The following is a 14,602-nucleotide window of genomic DNA, read 5'->3' on the forward strand; positions in this document are numbered from 1 at the left end:
TAGATTAATATTTGTATAGCTATTTACTCTTTTTCTCCTCTGACAGATTGTGTGTTTCATGAATACTATTTTCAGTAGTCGCTTGGCATACCTGTCTGATCTTGAAGATATGGTCTCCTAATTGCTCTTGCAATGAACTGTCTATCTGCAGCTTTAAGAAACCAGCTTTCAGTAATTTCTCCAATCGTTGCTACTTTGGGGGGCAATCAGTTCACTTGCTTTTTGTGCTCTTACCCCTCTCCTCTGTGTGATTTGTTTGGGTTCCAGCCATACATTATTATTTAGTACCCACCAAAATAGCCCTTCTAATAGCCACTTGAAGAGAATTAGACCCGGTGCAACTCTGCTGGTCTCTATCTGTCCATCTAGACTGTCAGAGTCATGTCTTCTCTTTCCTATTTACTCAGCCTGTTGGCCCAAAGCTCAGCCTTTCTCTTAAGGAAATCTATTTCTTCCTACAGCTTAATCAGTTTGCTGTTTTGAAAACAAGACTGAAGTATAGTTTTCAAACTACTCCTCATTTCCTTTGACTTCCTGAGATAAACTAATTCTGCAAGACAGAATGTTCAATGCAGAGGCTTTTTGAATTGCCTTTTTAGCCTTGCATTTATAAATATTTGTTGAGTTGTGTTCCTACTTCACCTCAAGAAGATGGAATACATCTACAATTACATGAAGAACACTATGGTCACTAGACGCCCCCCTTCACCAAATCCCCCCTCACAAACTCCATTAGTCATTGTCCATCAGCGTAGTAAGATGTTGTAGAATCACTACTTGTCTTCTTTGTGTTGCACATCCCTCCCTATCTGCCCCCCCCCACATTATACATGCTAATCGTAAGGCCCCCTTTCTTTTTCCCTGCCCTTATACCTCCCTTCCTACCCCTCCTACCCAGTCCCTTTCCCTTTGGTAACTGTTAGTCCATTCTTGGGTTCTGTGATTCTGCTGCTGTTTTGTTCCTTCAGTTTTTCTTTGTTCTTATACTTCACATATGAGTGAAATCATTTGGTACTTGTCCTTCTCCACCTGGCTTATTTCACTGAGCATAATACCCTCTAGCTCCATCCATGTTGTTGCAAATGGTAGTATCTGTTTTTTTCTTATGGCTGAGTAATATTCCATTGTGTATATGTACCACATCTTTATCCGTTCATCTACTGATGGACACTTAGGTTGCTTCCATTTCTTGGCTATTGTAAATAGTGCTGCAATAAACATAGGGGTGCATCTATCTTTTTCAAACTGGAGTGCTGTATTCTTAGGGTAAATTCCTAGAAGTAGAATTCCTGGGTCAAGTGGTATTTCTATTTTGAGCTTTTTGAGGAACCTCCATACTGCTTTCCACAATGGTTGAACTAGTTTGCATTCCCACCAGCAGTGTAGGAGGGTTCCCCTTTCTCCACAACCTCACCAACATTTGTTGTTGTTTGTCTTTTGGATGGTGGCCATCCTTACTGGTGTGAGGTGATATCTCATTGTGGTTTTAATTTGCATTTCCCTGATGACTGGTGATGTGGAGCATCTTTTCATGTGTTTGTTGGCCATCTGAACTTCTTCTTTGGAGAACTGTCTGTTCAGCTCCTCTGCCCATTTTTTAATTGGATTATTTGCTTTTTGTTTGTTGAGGTGCATGAGTTCTTCATATATTTTGGATGTCAACCCTTTATTGGATCTATCATTTATGAATATATTCTCCCATACTGTAGGGTACCTTTTTGTTCTATTGATGGTGTCCTTTGCTGTACAGAAGCTTTTCAGCTTGATATAGTCCCACTTGTTCATTTTGCTTTCGTTTCCCTTGCCCGGGGAGATATGTTCATGAAGAAGTCGCTCATGTTTATGTCCAAGAGATTTTTGCCTATGTTTTTCTCTAAGAGTTTTATGGTTTCATGACTTACATTCAGGTCTTTGATCCATTTTGAATTTACTTTCGTGTATGGGGTTAGACAGTGATCCAGTTTCATTCTCTTACATGTAGCTGTCCAGTTTTGCCAGCACCATCTGTTGAAGAGACTGTCATTTCCCCTTTGTATGTCCATGGCTCCTTTATCATATATTAATTGACCATAAATGTTTGGGTTAATATCTGGGGTCTCTATTCTGTTCCACTGGTCTGTGGCTCTGTTCTTATGCCAGTACCAAACAAACTGTCTTGATTACTGTGGCTTTGTAGTAGAGCTTGAAGTTGGGGAGCGGGATCCCCCAACTTTATTCTTCCTTCTCAGGATTGCTTTGGCTATTTGGGGTCTTTGGTGTTTCCATATGAATTTTTGAACTATTTGTTCGAGTTAGTTGAAGAATGTTATTGGTAATTTGATAGGGATTCCATCAAATCTATATATTGTTTTGGGCAGGATGACCATTTTGATGATATTAATCCTTCCTAGCCAAGAGCATGGGATGAGTTTCCATTTGTTAGTGTCCTCTTTAATTTCTCTTACGAGTGTCTTGTAGTTTTCAAGGTGCAGGTCTTTCACTTCCTTGGTAAGGTTTATTCCTAAGTATTTTATTCTTTTTGATGCAATTGTGAATGAAATTATTTTCTTGATTTCTCTTTCAATTGGTTCATTGTTAATTGTATAGGAAAGCCACAGATTTCTGTGTGTTAATTTTGTATCCTGCAACTTTGCTGTGTTCCGATATCAGTTTTAGTAGTTTTGGGGTGGAGTCTTTAGGGTTTTTTATGTACAACATCATGTCATCTGCAGACAGTGACAGTTTGACTTCTTCCTTACCAATCTGGATGCCTTTTATTTCTTTCTGTTGTCTGATTGCAGTGGCTAGGACCTCCAGTACTATGTTGAATAACGGTGGGGAGAGTGGGCATCCCTGTCTTGTTCCTGATCTCAGAGGAAAAGTTTCAGCTTTTCACTGTTCAGTATGATGTTGGCTGTGGATTTATCATATATGGCCTTTATTATGTTGAGGTACTTGCCCTCTATACCCATTTTGTTGAGAGTTTTTATCATGAATGGATGTTGAATTTTGTCAAATGCTTTTTCAGCATCTATGGAGATGATTATGTGGTTTTTGTCCTTTTTTTTTATGTGGTGGATGATGTTGGTGGATTTTCGAGTGTTGTACCATCCTTGCATTCCTGGGATGAATCCCACTTGGTCATGGTGCATGATCCTTTTGATGTATTTTTGAATTTGGTTTGCTAATATTTTGTTGAGTATTTTTGCATCTACATTCATCAGGGATAGTGGTCTGTAGTTTTCTTTTTTGGTGGGGTCTTTGCCTGGTTTTGGTATTAGGGTGATGTTGGCTTCATAGAATGAGTTTGAGAGTATTCCCTCCTTTTCTATTTTTTGGAAAACTTTAAGGAGAATGGGTATTATGTCTTCTCTGTATGTCTGATAAAATTCCGAGGTAAATCCATCTGGCCCGGGGGTTTTGTTCTTGGGTAGTTTTTTGATTACCGCTTCAATTTCATTGCTGGTAATTGATCTGTTTAGATTTTCTGGTAAAAGACTTCTGGGTCAGTCTTGGAAGGTTGTATTTTTCTAGGAAGTTGTCCATTTCTCCTAGGTTTCCAAGCTTGTTACCATATAGGTTTTCATAGTACTCTCTAATAATTCTTTATATTTCTGTGGGGTCCGTTGTGATTTTTCCTTTCTCATTTCTGATTCTGTTGATGTGTGTTGATTCTCTTTTTCTTTTAATAAGTCTGGCTAGAGGCTTACCTATTTTGTTTATTTTCTCAAAGAACCAGCTCTTGGTTTCATTGATTTTTGCTATTGTTTTATTCTTCTGAATTTTATTTATTTCTTCTCTGATCTTTATTATGTCCCTCCTTCTGCTGATTTTAGGCCTCATTTCTTCTTCTTTTTCCAATTTTGCTAACTGTGACGTTAGACTATTCATTTGGGTTTGTTCTTCCTTCTTTAAATATGCCTTGATTGCTATATACTTTCCTCTTAAGACTGCTTTCACTGCATCCCACAGAAGTTGGGGCTTTGTGTTGTTCTTGTCATTTATTTCCATATATTGCTGGATCTCTATTTAAATTTGGTCATAGATCCATTGACTATTTAGGAGCGTGTTGTTAAGCCTTCATGTGTTCGTGAGCCTTTTTGCTTTCTTTGTACAATTTATTTCTAGTTTTATACCTTTGTCATCTGAAAAGTTGGTTGGTAGAATTTCAATATTTTTGAATTTACTGAGGCTCTTTTTGTGGCCTAGTATGTGGTCTCTTCTGGAGAATGTTCCATGTGCACTTGAGAAGAATGTGTATTCTGTTGCTTTTGGGTGTAGAGTTCTATAGATGTCTATTAGGTCCATCTGTTCTAGTGTGTTGTTCAGTGCCTCTGTGTCCTTACTTATTTTCTGTCTGGTGGATCTGCCCTTTGGAGTGAATGGTGTGTTGAAGTCTCCTAAAATGAGTGCATTGCATTCTATTTCCTCCTTTAGTTCTGTTAGTATTTGTTTCACATGTGCTGGTACTCCTTTGTTGGGTGCATATATATTTATAATGGTTATATCCTCTTGTTGGACTGAGCCCTTTATCATTATGTAATGTCCTTCTTTATCTCTTGTTACTTTTTTTGTTTTGAAGTCTATTTTGTCTGATCCTAGTACTGCAACACCTGCTTTTTTCTCCCTGTTGTTTGTATGAAATATCTTTTTTCATCCCTTGACTTTTAGTCTGTGTATGTCTTTTGGTTTGAGGTGAGTCTCTTGTAAGCAGCATATAGATGGATCTTGTTTTTTTATCCATTCAGTGACTCTTTGTCTTTTGATTGGTGCATTCAGTCCATTTACATTTAGGGAGATTATCGATAGGTATGTACTTACTGCCATTTCAGTCTTTAGATTCATGGTTACCAAAGGTTCCAGGTTACTTTCCTTACTATGTAAGAGTCTAACTTAACTCACTTAGTATGCTGTTTCAAACACGATCTAAAGGTTCTTTTCTATTTCTCCTTTTTCTTTCTCCTTCATTCTTTGTATATTAGGTATCAAATTCTGCACTTTTTGTCTATCCTTTGATTGACTTTGAGGATAGTTAATTTAATTTTGCATTTGCTTCATAATTAGCTATTTTACTTTCTTTACTGTGGTTTTATTACCTCTAGTGACAGCTATTCAACCTTAGGAACACTTCCATCTATAGCAGTCCCTCCAAAATAGACTGTAGAGATGGTTTGTGGGAGGTAAATTCTCTCAGCTTTTGGTTATCTGGAAATTGTTTAATCCCTCCTTCAAATTTAAATGATAATCTTGCCGGATAAAGTAATCTTGGTTCCAGGCCCTTCTGCTTCATGGCATCATCATGCCACTCCCTTCTGGCTTGTAAGGTTTCTGCTGAGAAGTCTGATGTTAGCCTGATCGGCTTTCCTTTGTATGTGATTTTATTTCTCTCTCTGGCTGCTTTTAGCAGTCTGTCCTTATCCTTGATCTTTCCCATTTTAGTTACTTTGTGTCTTGGTGTTGTCTTCCTTGGGTCCCTTGTGTTGGGAGATCTGTGGTTCTCCATGGCCTCAGAGATTATCTCCTTGCCAGACTGGAGAAGTTTTCAGCAACTAACTCCTCAAAGACACTTTCTATCCCTTTCTCTTTCTCTTCTTCTTCTTCTGGTATCCCTATAATGCAAATATTGTTCTGTTTGGATTGGTCACACAGTCTCTCAATATTCTTTCTTTCTTAGAGATCCTTTTTTCTCTCTGTGACTCAGCTTCTTTGTATTCCTCTTCTCTAGTTTCTATTTCATTTATTGTCTCCTCCACCATATCCAACTTGCTTTTAATACCCTCCATCATGCTCTTCAACGATTGGATCTCTGACCTGAGTTCATTCCTGAGTTCTTGGATGTCTTTCTGTACCTCCATTAGAATGTTGATGATTTTTATTTTGAACCCCTTTCAGGAAGAGTCACAAGGTCCATATCATTTAAATCTTTCACAGCATTTGTAATAATAATTTTACTCTGGACAAGGTTCCTTTGCCGTTTCAGGTTTGTATATGGCGCCCTCTCGTGTCCAGAAGCTGTAGTCTCTGGAGCTGCCTGGTGGCAGGGGAGCGGTACTGGTGCCTGGGGGAGGAAAGAGCTGTTCCCTGCCTCCTGGCTGCTGTGCCTGTCTCCACTGCCTGAGCCAGTGGGCCGGGCACACAGGTATAAGCTTTTGTCCCAGAGCAGCCGGATATGGATCCCTGCTTTCCACAAGTGGCCAGAATCCCAGTCTCCCCAGGAACTCTGCCTGTATTAACTTTCCAACCCGATAGTCATGTGAGTTTCATGAAAGCACCATGAAATGTAGGTTTGTTCTCCCAGTGCAGATCTCTGGAGCTAGGTATTCAGCAGTCCCAGGCCTTCCACTCCCTCCCTGCTCCATTTCTCTTCCTCCCACCCATGAGCTGGGGTTGCGGAACGGCTCAGGTCCCGCGGAGCCACAGCTCTGGTACGTTATCCCGTTCGGTGAGGTCTGCTCTTTTCTCCAGGTGTGTGCAGTCTGACACCTTCCTCTTTCCTGTTGCTCTCTCAGGATTAGTTGCACCAACTATATTTTCTAATTGTATCCAGTTTTAAGAGGAAGCCTCTGTCTCTCCTCTTACGCCACCATCTTTAATCCAATGCCCATTCTTTTTTTTGTTTTGCCACAACTTACTCCACCTTTCTCTGATTGGGGCCATGAATTAGGTGTCTAAAATTTAAATCCAGGGTCAGAGGGTATGTAGTGAACAGATCCAGAGTGAATTAGGGCCTTGGGCTAAAGCTTGTGAATGAGTCCCATGTTTCTGAAGTGCTGGTTCCTCCACTTGTTAGTTCTTTCCATGGCCATGAATGTAATTTAAAACAACATGATAAGAAATGGAATTAGGGGCAGCCTCTCTTCAATATCTATTCTAAGTCTGCACAGAGAATCAAAACCAGAAGTTCACATCGACCCCTGGACAGCCCAAGGTCTCAGATGTTTTGTAGTTTCCAGGCAGCACATTTTGTTCTGCCCGTCTGTAGGACCTACAAAGGTTTGATCCTACCTCAGCCTCACCTGAAACACTGGGCCAACCTCCACTGGTGTAGAGGCTGTAGAGACTGTCCAAAGTCTAAAATCCAACAAGGACCTTTCTTGGTACGGGTCCACCAAAGGTTACTGTTTCATGCCCTGCCTGTCCAGGAAACACTCACTCCATATATTTTTACTTCTCAGCTACTATTCTTTACTATCCTCAGGATTTCTGTTTAATGTAGTAGATGGTAGGTTTTGAAGGACATAATAAATTGTGCTTTTTTTCTTTGATTGATGTTTACATTAAAATTCTGTGTTCTTTTATGTGCCAGGTAGGGTGATGGTCAGTATCAAAAGACAGAATGTTTGACCTCAAAAACTGTACCACTTCTCTATGGATAAAAGGTATAAATTCTCAGTGTTTAAAGACCTAATGTTAGTTAATGCCTATAGAAGTTTGGGGAAGTTTTCTAACTTAGGACTTTGCCTTGCTTCTAAAGCATAGAGCTCACCATGCAGTATATGTTCAATAGATGCCTAAACAGCCCAACTGCTGCTCAACTCAGGGAGGTAATACCTTGGGGGCCATTAGGAAATAATGAAGGATATGTTGCTGGCCATTGTGTCTGGGCTGCGGGACAGTTATGCTGGCATTTACTGGGTGGGGGTTAGGGATGCCAAATACTGAATATGTGAGAGAGTCTTATTATTGAAAAATTGTCTTGTTCAAAATGTTAATTATGGTGCTGCCCCTTGGTCTCCCTCAACCAACATACACATGCTTTGAGACCCAGTGGAATGAATGCTCAAGAAATATTGTTTTATCTTGTAAAAAAAGTAAAAATTTATATTTCTTAATAAACATCGATATTAACTGACTGTGGCCTGTCACTCTGCCGCTATGGCTGACTTGCTGTAGTCCCTTTGGCATATCTGCATTACTGTCCTATCTTGGGATATTGAGTCACTCATGAAGTTGCCTATCTCCTGGGAGATAGGCCATCAACTCCCACAGGAGGGACTGTGTCTTTCTCATCTTTATATCCCTATAGGCCAGCTGTTCACAGAATAGGTACTATATAAGCATGAGAGGAGTAAAGAAAATTAGTGGGATTTTACCATCTAACATAGACATATTTTATCATGGAAACCTCAACACAGAACTTCTCTATACTTTCCAACTAGAATAATTGTGAAAGATAGCAAAACCTATGATGACTGTTAAGTTTGGAATTCATCCTTTTGCTCTAGGTATTCAGAAAGACATTGCTGCTTTGTCTAACATAAAATCCTTACTTGCATTTTTTTTACTGCAGGATGTCTTTCGGCAGGTAGGTTCAGTAGGTTAACTGTTTTCAACATCTGTTTATATTTTACTTTGCATTGAAATGCCTGAAAAGGATTGTTGTAGAGTGTAAAATCCATTTTGTCTTGTATACATTCCATGATTATTTTCAGCTGTAGAGAGTCAATATTTTAGTTCTCTACTCATTTTGCCAATCTGTTTCAATTTTTAAAAGTCGCAACATTTCCATTGTTACAGGATCAGTGAGTCAGTTCTCTGGGATTCACACAAGTTCAGTGGCTTCATAGTTGCTACATAAAAAGTAGGCTTCGCTTTACTTGGCAGCATGTTAGGTTCCCCTGGATTTTGCCACAGCATCCTTAGAAAATGTAGTAACTAATAATTAGGATGTGAAACATTCATTGAAACATTTTAATGCATAAATGTCAAATATTTAGTTTCCTGAGCATGGGTAACATACCTCTCCCTTTTTTCCCCCTGTAGCCTCCATTTTTTCCAGTGAAATTTACTGAAAAGACCGTTAAGACTCTACAATATATGCAGAAAGACTTCTGATATTGTATCTGCCTTAAAAGGAATGTTTTATTAGTTCACTGATTTGTGACTGCCATAAAATGATAACAATGACATGTTTGAGTTTGGGGGCAAAGTCATCTCAAAAAAGGACTCAGGGTCCCATTGATCTACCTGTCTAGATGGGGAGTTGCCTGCTGTTTCTTTCCAAGATCATCTTCTGTAACTAACAGGAATATGACCCTCCCACCTTGCTCTGAAGAAAATGGAGGCTTACCTTCAAAATGTTCTATCACCTCTGAAGATACCTTCTCCCTTGAATAAAGATTATAACTTTCCTCCAGGGAGAGTAAATTGAACCAACTCCAAGTTATGTATTTGAGAGAAATTGGGACTCTAGAACTTTCTTTCTCTCCCAGAGAAAGAAACATGTCTTTTTTGCTTTTGCTTTACCAATTTCATTTTATTTCTGCGATATTTGTGGTTGGAACAAGACATTTTTTATTCCTTATTTATAGATACAGAAATATGGTTAGGACAAGGTCATGACTTTATAAGGTCACCTAGATTTTTCAGTGTTGGAGACAATTTTGTGCACATTGCCCCTGAAACATTCCAATCTTCTGTCTCATATTTCAGACATCAGCTGAACAATGGGACCCTGAAAACAGAAACACCGAAGTGATCTGCTGCCTGGGTATTGGATTATTATTATCTAGTCTCCTCGACAGGGAAAATACCTTGCTGGTATTTAGTCTCTATATTGGACATCCATTCTGGGTTGAATGACTATTGGAAGAGGGCTATCTGCTGTTGTTTTTATGGAGAAAATGTTCACAGGAGAAAATGAGGGCAGCGTTGGCTTGCAGAACCATGTGTGGGGGTGTGAATTGAGTAATTTCATTTTGAGGGAACACATGAGTTATTTGAACTCTGTATGCTTCAATTAAAAACCTGAAAATGGGATGAGAAGACTTACCGAAAACCAGATGCTAGTTCTTCATGCTTCTTGGAACATTAAAAACAAACATCACAACAAAAGACATTTGGCATAATTCACTGAGGAATTATTTCGGAGGCATTTTGCTTATTGGTAGAATGGAAGCTTATATGAAGAATTGATGGATGCCTGGTTTGAGAAGTATCTAAGTCACTGATTTCTTATTAAATCTATTTTTAAAATACATGTAAGGAACACTCTTAGAGTTTATTGAGAACAGAGAGAGGGGAAGGCATCCAGCACTGGTGGATTTTCTTAAATAATGGGGTGACAATTGGCTTGTTTTTGCTCACTGGACAGAAAGTGGAAGTGGGTTGAAGCCCCTTCTCTAAACAATTCAGGTTACATTTTGGACTGAGGGTTGTGCAGGACAGCGTTCACAACCAAGTATCAAATAGCAAGTGGGGTCTGAGTGCTTGCATTTTTTTAGGGCTGTGAGTAGATTAACATGTGACATTATAATATCCCCAAAGAGCTTAGAGGGAGCCCCTGGGTCCTGCTCAGGTCACACTAGTCAGAGTGATCTTGTCCTCCTTGCAGGCAGTGCCCTGCATGCTGAGACAGCAGAGAGTGAATATATTTGGAGTTCATCACTTTCCTACAAAGAGAACTAAGGTGCTGAATTAGTCTCAGACCAATACATAGTGTTAGTTTTGGATGGATTTTTTTGTTACTTATCTTTAACACTGTAAGCAAATATTTTTTGGGAGGACAGATAGTTATTGATTTCTGCCATAATTTCATATACAGTCACATCCACTAAGATATGCTCTCATTTTGGCTTAATAGTTTGATATTTTGACTTGGTCATATCATAAACTTCAAAGCAATAAATAGAATTTTACTCAGTCTACGAGACTGACATATGAATTAGGGTAACTTTTGGGTAGTAATACTTGTGCACCTTAAATTCATAAACTTTTTTGACTAACCATCCTGTATTAACTAAATCTGCATAATTTCATAATTGTATTTAAGAATATAATCATTTTGATACTGAAGAAAATCCATAGTATAGGGTCACATTATGAAGGTAGAATTAACTTCACATGTCAATTTACTATTAGCCAGAAACAGTTTACACACTCTTCAAGTTTGCCTGATCTTTGGTTGTAATTTACACAAATCTTATTTGAAATAAAAATATCAGTATGTCTCTATGTTTGATGCTGTATCTTAAGAAGTACCAAGCTTATGTTTGTCTCTTTCTAGACAGTATCTGTGGGTGAATATTACCACTTCCAGAGAGATTGCAGGCCAAAAATGGCCTGTATTTAGCATAACCTGGGATGGTCAGGGAATAGGTTTTAGGAAATGATGATGATGTTGTTAATTAGGTTTTTCATGTATTAAAGAGGAGCTTGAACCTCCTTTCAGTTCCACTTTTTACTATCAAAAATGATGTTTTTACATTGTACTAAGCAGAATGACATCTACATCTTTGAAAGCTGAAAATCAGGGCCAAGCCTTGCATCCTCAGAGCAAAATATTCTAGGCTGTAGAAATTGTAGAAGATGCCACATTGTCTGGAATTCCAACTCATTCTCTGACAACATTTTATGATTTTAATTCCTGATAATTGACTTTTTTTCTTACGATTTTTCCATTTCTCAAGATAGAGAATTAAAAGCTTCTGTAATTAAATATTCCAGGCAATGAAGGTTTATTAGATAATTAATGTTTTTAAGATGATGTTAATACCACATACAGGCCATTTTTAGAACATAGCTCTGGTTATTGTCCAGCGGGAGTGAGGCGGTAATCCTTCATTACACCATTTTGGATCTGGGAGGAGGTGAGAAGCATGGAGTCTCAGGAAGAAATCTATTCTTTACCCTCAGAGGGTGAGTTGGTGAGGGCTGTGAGACATGGTCCTCCCTAGGGCTTGGGGCATCGGGAGTTAGCTTTGCATGACCCAGTGGGTGAGAGCTTAGTCAGTTGTCACAGGGACAGAGATAGAGGGTGGGTATCGTGTCCCAGGAAGCTCTGAAAGCCATAGTCTAGAAGTAAGACCGAATTAAAACCTGTGGACTCTCTAGTCTCCTAGTGGGTTTCAGACAAGGGAACTGAGTGACTGAGTATCACTTTGCATCCTGCTTTTTATATTGATTACCTTGAATTATTTTTATTAAATTACAAAGAGCCTCATCTGTAAACAGGTATGGTAATACCACCTACCTAATAGAGCTGTTTTGAGGATTATGAGCATTTAAATATGCAAAACATTGAGAAGAGTGCCTGGCACAGGAAATGGTCATTAGGTTTTTTGCTGCATTGTTATTTCAATTACCATTATGACTGTGGTGACTACTCATACATGGAACAGCATTCAATTCTTTGTGTTTCTAAGACTCTTCTGACAATGGGAGGGTATATTTAGATGAGTTTATTGATTCATTATTTAAATATTTTTATGTCGTGCCTACTACAACCCTTTTTAAGTACCGAGGCTATACTGGTGAGCAAACCCCAACATGGCCCCTGGGCTCATGGAGCTTACAGTGTGACAGGAATAACTAACATAATCTAAAAATAATCACATATGTACATGTAAATTGCAACTGTGATGAAGATCAGAAAAGACCTAAACAAGTCATGGGTCATAAGTTGAAGTATGAAGGGTGAGTTCTGAGTAATGTGGGCGGTTTGGTATTTGGAGTTTGAGAGAGGCCATTCTAGGCAGAGAATGCTTGGGAGGAACTGGGAAGGGAAAGGTGGCAGGAGTGCAGGGAGAGAGAGACCATGACTGGTGTGCACTGAGCCTGGTACAGGTGGGGCCGACCTAGAAGGGTCTGCAGATATTGCTGTTCAGAGTGTGGTCCTCAGACCACCAGCATCAGCATCACCTATGACTGATGAGGAATGCAGAATCCCAGGCTCCACCGTGACCTACTGGATCAGACACTCCCTGTCTAATCCCCATGTACATTGTAGTTTGAGAAGAGTTGTCTTCTATATCATGTGAAGGAAGCTGGTCTTTTTCTTTCAAGTCTCTGGAGGGTTTTAAGCAGATGATAGTGTGGAGATTGGAAGGGGACAACTGAGGATACTGGGAAACCTGGTAGGAGATTGCTGAAGAAGGTAGAGAACGTGGGATTTCTAATGGGGCTGTGAGATGACCTATTCCAATGTTTGCCTACATTTTGACCAAACTTACTTTTTATTGCTTGCTCCCCATTTGAGAAAAATCTAGCTACAACACAGTATTTAGCAACTTTTAATTGAAAATTGATGTTGTAATTTGCTAAGTTGTAATTTGTTTTCTTTTTAATTTATCCTTACTCAAGATGTATAAAAGGCACTGAGCTTCTGATTAGCAGGAAATAATCCATATGGCCTTATTGAGTTGCTGCTATTCTGGTCAAAAGCAAACACACTTAGCAGTTGCATTACTTAGCACAAAAGCCTTTTAATAGTTTTCATTCCCCTCCCACCAAGAATGGGTATATAAAAAATTCACAACATTTCTTGGGAAATTTTTCTGACCTTCAATTGTGAATCATTTATTGATTTGAGATAGTGTATATTTATTCTGATCTTAGTACATACCAGGCACTGGTTAGTTAGTTGCCTAAGGGATAAAAATAATGTTCTGGGAAAATGGTATAGTTATTATTGAATGAATTAAACATGGATCTTTACCTCCTGAGATTATAGTTTAGTAATTTTAGTATGTACATACATGACCATGACCTAAAGTAGGAAGTGGTAAGTACCATAGTTCAGTTAAAATTGCTTTAGCTGCAAATGATGGGTTATTCAGATAAACAGTGATTTAGCAAGAAAGAACTTATTCTATTCTTATGTAAATGTAGTCTAGAAAGTAAGCAGTTCAGAGCTGACAGGACTGCTTCCCAAATCCATCAGGGATCCAGGTTCCCTTTCGTACTGCTCTGCCAGCCTCTGCATACAGCTTTTACCTCTGGGTCTTGGCTGGTTGCTTCAGATCCAGCTATTACACCCATATTCCATCCGACAGAAAAGAGGAACAACAATACCCCTCTCTTTGAGAACACTTTCTAGAACTCATATCTGCCACTTCTAGTTTCATTCCATGGTTAAGAACTCAGCCATATGGCTTCACATAGCTGAAAGAGAGTCTAGGAAAGCTGTTTTTCTTCTAAGTGGCTGTTAAATTTTGGCCCCACCAAAATTGAGAATTCTGTTTCTAAGATCAAAGGAAAGAATAGATGCTAAGGATCAATTAGTTTGCCACCTAGCAGAAATTCAGATTCTGAAGGTAGAGATTACTTGCATCTGGGTGATCAAGAAAGGCTTTCTGAATGAGGTAACATGTGAGTTCTTTAAGGATTTGAACTTAGGTGGATGGATATGGGAGGAAGAAATAGTCTTGAATCATAATTTCCAAACTGTGTGTTGCGGTACCCCAAGATACTGCAGTGACTCCAAGAGGCTCTCCTGGTTATTTTTAGTTTTTGAGGGAAATACAGTGATACTCGACATTTGTTGGTTACCAAATGAAATACTAGTTAGAGGTAGTTCACATTTCAACAGTAGATTGTACTGTATTCCTTTTGATGCTGTCTTCTTCAAGTTCCTGATGGTTGCTGTGTAAAGAGCTGTACCATGGAAAAATCCATGTAGAACAGGCAATGAGTGGTGAGGGCTTCTAATCTGATCCCGAGGTTTGAGGCGTGGTGTACTGCCCACTAGATGCACACATCATATTATTGTAATTGTGGTTATTTAAGAATGACATGAAATTTTATTTCAATTTATGTGTAGTATTTTTTCAAATGGCTACTAAGTTTTTAAGATATAACACATATAAAATTGTTGGACGAAGCAGCTTAAATGGAAATTTTAGGC

At 38.9% G+C, this 14,602-nt stretch overlaps 1 protein-coding gene across 7 annotated transcripts in view; it reads left to right on the forward strand.

Annotated features, from left to right (window-relative positions):
- Positions 1-14,602, forward strand: part of CORIN (corin, serine peptidase) — a 232,193-nt gene that overhangs the window by 19,539 nt on the left and 198,052 nt on the right. The window contains exon 2 of one of the 7 annotated variants that reach the window (XM_017652019.3): positions 9,412-9,469. The exons of 5 other annotated variants lie outside the window; for them this stretch is intronic. The gene's annotated coding sequence lies outside the window, so the exon portion shown is untranslated. Of the gene's footprint in view, positions 1-9,411; positions 9,470-14,602 lie in introns of those variants that run through there. One more of the 7 variants, XM_073237663.1, reaches the window with a different exon arrangement.

Source organism: Manis javanica, chromosome 5 (assembly GCF_040802235.1).
Source record: "Manis javanica isolate MJ-LG chromosome 5, MJ_LKY, whole genome shotgun sequence".
In the NCBI taxonomy this organism is placed as follows: Eukaryota; Metazoa; Chordata; class Mammalia; order Pholidota; family Manidae; genus Manis; species Manis javanica.